The 5000-nt window shown below is 56.9% G+C and overlaps 1 pseudogene; it reads left to right on the top strand.

Moving 5' to 3' along the window:
• LOC135172085 (large subunit ribosomal RNA) overlaps nucleotides 1–607 on the top strand; it is a 2841-nt pseudogene extending 2234 nt beyond the window's left edge.
• The last annotated feature ends 4393 nt before the right edge of the window (nucleotides 608–5000 follow it).

Raw genomic sequence — 5000 nt, 5'->3', positions numbered from 1 at the left:
GCCGGTTCGTACCCATATCCGCAGCAGGTCTCCAAGGTAAAGAGCCTCTAGTCGAGAGATTAATGTAGGTAAGGGAAGTCGGCAAATTGGATCCGTAACTTCGGAATAAGGATTGGCTCTGAGGAGCGGGGCGTGTCGGGCTTGGTCGGGAAGTGGGTTTGGCTAACGTGCCGGGCCTGGGCGAGGTGAATGGATCAGTAATGTTTCAGAATCCGAGCTCGGTCCCGTGCCTTGGCCTCCCACGGATCTTCCTTGCTGCGAGGCTTCTGTGATACTTCACCGTGTCGTAGTCGTTCTCTTCGGCCGCCATTCAACGCTCAGCTCAGAACTGGCACGGACTAGGAGAATCCGACTGTCTAATTAAAACAAAGCATTGCGATGGCCCTAGCGGGTGATGACGCAATGTGATTTCTGCCCAGTGCTCTGAATGTCAACGTGAAGAAATTCAAAAAAGCGCGGGTAAACGGCGGGAGTAACTATGACTCTCTTAAGGTAGCCAAATGCCTCGTCATCTAATTAGTGACGCGCATGAATGGATTAACGACGATTCTCGCTGTCCCTACCTACTTGCCGCAGGGGGGAAAGGGGGGGGGCAACCCCCCCTGGACCACGGGCATGACGAACCCGCGGACCCTGAGTCCAACTGGGAGCCTCCCGACACGCTCGAACGCATTTGAAATACGATTGTGCTTCGTGTGCACTTCACTGGGGACCAAAAACCTCGAGATGGTTCTATCTCTACTAGCCGGACCACCAGTTGAGGTTGTACAGGGGTACTTGAAGTAAGGATAATGCCAAGTGCGTGGTGTGTGTTCCTAGTTGTTTTGATAATAATTCGATAATATTACCAAATATAAAGATGGAAACCAAACCATGGAAATCGGTACCTCGCTGAGTCCTAAATTCCATCAGATGTTCTTTTGACTGTAATGGCATCCGTTGTGAATTTGGGAAACGGACCATTGAGGGGCAGTAATGCGTGAGGTCCTACAAATCTGGGCTTAGGCCAGGGACCACCTCCCCGTGGTTCCCCGTGGGTGCAATTCCAGTCCTTTTCAATCAGAAAAGTGCTGTCATTGTAGCGAAGTGTCCCCCAGCTTGCTGGCAGATCTGGATTTTTCCAAGACCGGAGAAACTTGGCAGAGGGGTCACGTTTTCCGGAAACCATAACCCGGCAGGGTTGTTTCCTATAGCGGCATTGAATGTCCCTACCTACTGCCCGCAGGGGGTGTAATGGCGGGTAAAACCGCCCTTACACACGGGGTGTGACGACCCCGCGGTCCCTGAGTCGAACTTGGTGTAAGGATTGGGATCCCCCTTTTGGGGGGTCTCAATAATTATACCTAGGTGGGTTGCGGGTGCAGGGTGAGTCCCTGTACCCATGGGGGGGTTTCGGAGGGGGGGGGGGTCGCGAATTGGGTCGCGAGGGAGGGCGAAATCGACTGGCGGAGGGGTGGTTCCACGTGGTGGAGGGGTCGGTCCACGTGGTGGAGGGCGAAATCGGCGGGTGGAGGGGCGCGAGACCTACTTACAGGGGGGGTTCGGAGGGGGAGGGTCGGGGATTTGGTCACGGTGGGGTGGGCCGGACTTCGGGAAACGCGAGGGAGGGCGAAATCGGCTGGTGGAGGGGTGGTTCCACGTGGTGGAGGGCGGAATCGGTTGGTGGACGGGGAATTCCACGCGCGGGTGGGGGTTCGGGGGGACAGGCTGCTTCGCAGTGCGAAGGGCATGGACACTGCGGTTCTCGTAAGTGGTTCCAGCCACGCGTTAGTAGTCGGAACCTCCCGCAACGGTGGAGGCCGGCGAAAACGCGACGCCACACGTGGGGGTTGGGTCAGGGGGAGTGGGTGGGTATCCCTCGGAAAAGGGACGGTTCGCGGGGTGGTGCGGGGGAGGGGGGACTGGCTGCTTCGCAGTGCGAAGGGCATGGACATTGCGGTTCTCGCAACTAGTTCCAGCCACGCGCTAGTAGTTGGAACCTCCCGCAACGGTGGAGGCCGGCGAAAACGCGACGCCACACGTGGGGCTGGGTCTCAGGGGGAGTGGGTGGGTATCCCTCGGGAAAGGGACGGTTCGCGGGGTGGGTCGTCGGGCGGGATGGGTGGGTTCCCCCTTTCTGTGGGTCTGCTCCCTCTCTGCTCCTCTCTCGAGGGGAGTCGAGGCGGAGCACTCCTTCAGCGCCTCCACCGGGCCCCGATCCGAGCTCCCCAGCTCGGCGGGAACCGGAAGGCTCCCTCCCAGGGACGGTGCTCAGCGTCCCGAGCTACCCAGCTCGGTGCCGCGGGGAACCGCCCCATCTAACCCTTAATCCTCTTATTCATTCTTCTTCGTGTACTTTTCAGCTTTTCAGCTCTTGCCTTTCGGCACGGCCGGCGACCGCATCGTCTACTTTCAACCATGGCAGAGCATTCATTGAAATCTATTCCGGAGTCTAAGCTGCCCCCAATCGGATCTCCGGGGGGGCACAATAATGCGTCCGTCGTGCGGCGAAGTCTGCGCATCGCTTCCCAGCATGGCAGAAGATCATCACCAGCGACTACATCGTGGGACCCAAGGAGGGTGGTGCCCTCAAGGGTTCGTAGTCGCCCGCCGTGCGCCGGGGTACTGCCCTCCCGACGAGGGAAAGGTTCCAGCCTTCGTGCTGTCCACGAGGACGTCGCAGTGGATGAAGGAGTGACTGCGCAGCCGAGCCAGCCAACGCCGGGATCTTCAAGATCGTCAACCGGTGAGTCCACTCATTTATTAGGTAGGGTTCGCGAGTGCCAAGTTAGTTTAAGTAGGATCGATAGTCATCGCGTCGCGACCGGAGGCTCACCGGTACCCCCCGTTCCAATAGGTCATCCTCCCCGTACCCCCGCGATCGAGGGACCGGGCGCGCAGCGCGACGTTAGAATACTGCAATTGAACATGTCCCGCTCAATTGCAGTAACCGGGGAGGTCTTCCAGTTAATTCGTAAAGAGCGTCTGGACATATTGTTGCTCCAGGAGCCGTATGCCATTCGTGAGGCGAACACCTGGGCCATCCGCGGCCTAGGAGTCGGAATGCGTATTGCCGCGAGCTCAACGGAGAGACCGTGGGCAGCCGTCGTTGCGTGCAACTCCATCGTGGAGATTGCTTACGTGTCCCAATTAAGTAATGCACATTGCGTTTGTGCTGAAGCCCGCGTCCCCGGTGGATCCTTCTTCGTCGTCTCCAGTTATTTTCAATACTCGGACGACATAGAAATCCACCTGAGGCAGCTTGAAAAGGTTCTCAGCTGTCTCAGGGGTCGCCGCGTTCTGGTGGCGGCCGATTCCAACGCCCAACACTCCCTTTGGAGCCCCAGGACCACTGACCGTGGTGTCCTCCTCGGCGAGCTCATCGAGTCTTTCGGTCTCCGCGTCGCGAATGATGCTAGGCAGGGCCCAACCTTCAGGAGTGCCGCAGGCACGTCGTTCATCGACGTCACACTGGCCACACCTGGCATGTATAAATTCATACGTGCATGGAGGTTGGAGGACGAGTGGTCCACCGGTGACCACACGTCGGTTTTCTTTCGATTAGCGATCCGGAGTTCCTCACAGCGCGTCAATAACTCGGGAGTCGGCGAGGGCTCTACCATGCGGTTCAACGTTCGTCGGGCCGACTGGGAAAAGTTCGAAGCGACCCTCGATGGGGAGGCCCGTGAGAAACTCGTGGACCATCCGCTGGATTCTACAGCGGATGTTGAGAGAATGGCAGAAGCACTGGGTGACGTACTCACCAAAGCCTGCCAAGATTCGATGCCGCGCCGCAGACATTACCGTCGCGCGAATCCGTGGTGGACCGAGGAGCTGACCAGCAAACGCAAACTGGTCAGTCGTCTCCGAAACGGCTACCGAAGGGAGACTAACCCTGACGCGCGAAAAATTAAACAGAGTAGGTATCGTGTAGTCCTGCGATCGTATACCAGGCTACTTAGGACAACTAAAGAAAATAGCTGGCGCGGTTACATAACGACCGAAAGTAATGCGAATCCCTGGGGCTTCCATTATAAATACGCGGCTGATAAATTACGTGTAGGCACGGTACTCAGCACACTTAGAACCGCGAATGGCACGACACTTACAATGCGTGAGACTGCTGAGGTACTGTTGGACACACACGTACCCGACGATGACCCCAACGAAGACACACCGGAACAGACTGACATCCGTGAACGCGCGAGGAACTTAACGGTCGAGACAGAGGACGCACGAGACTTGACGGACGACCAACTTAAGGGTCTCGTCAAGACCCTTAAGAATGACAAAGCCCCAGGATGCGATTTAGTTGAAGTTAGGGTCCTGAAAGTCGCGGTCATGAGGATGCCTCACATCTTCACGCGACTCTTCAACGCCTGCCTTAAGCACGGCGTTTTCCCCACCGTTTGGAAAGTCGGCACACTTCGTGCTCTCCTCAAAGGAGTTCACAAGGATGTGTCCGACCCCAAATCCTACCGTCCCATTTGCCTCTTGTCGGTTGTCGGGAAATTTTTCGAAAAGGTCCTGCACGGGATCCTTACGGCGAAAGTCCTTACTGAGGACAAAATATCAGGACGTCAATATGGCTTTCTGCCTGGACGCTCCACGGAAGACGCGATAGTAGAGTTGCGTGAATTAGTCGAACGCGGTAACGACAAGAGGTACGTCATTGGACTCCTTTTCGATATTTCAGGAGCCTTTGACAACGTGTGGTGGCCCCTAGTGCTCCAGTCTTTGGCGGATCGAGACTGTCCGAAGAATGTCTTTGAAGTGCTCCGGAGCTACTTTGACAATCGGACCGTCAAGATTGCCTGGAGCGACCAAGAGGTTTCCAAGCCGGCCACCCGGGGCTGTCCACAAGGATCAGTCCTGGGCCCCGCTTGCTGGAATCTCATGTTCGATGCCCTCCTCAAGAGCATCGAGCAGAATTTTGGCGCAATCGAAGTCGCCTACGCGGACGACCTTATCGCGGTCGTATCGGCCGACTCGCGTAAGGAAATAGAGAGGATAGGCCGAGC

This window comes from Diachasmimorpha longicaudata, unplaced genomic scaffold (genome assembly GCF_034640455.1).
Source record: "Diachasmimorpha longicaudata isolate KC_UGA_2023 unplaced genomic scaffold, iyDiaLong2 ctg00000154.1, whole genome shotgun sequence".
Lineage (NCBI taxonomy): Eukaryota > Metazoa > Arthropoda > Insecta > Hymenoptera > Braconidae > Diachasmimorpha > Diachasmimorpha longicaudata.
Note: the sequence above shows the minus strand (reverse complement) of the source record. Positions and strands in the feature narration are given on the sequence as shown.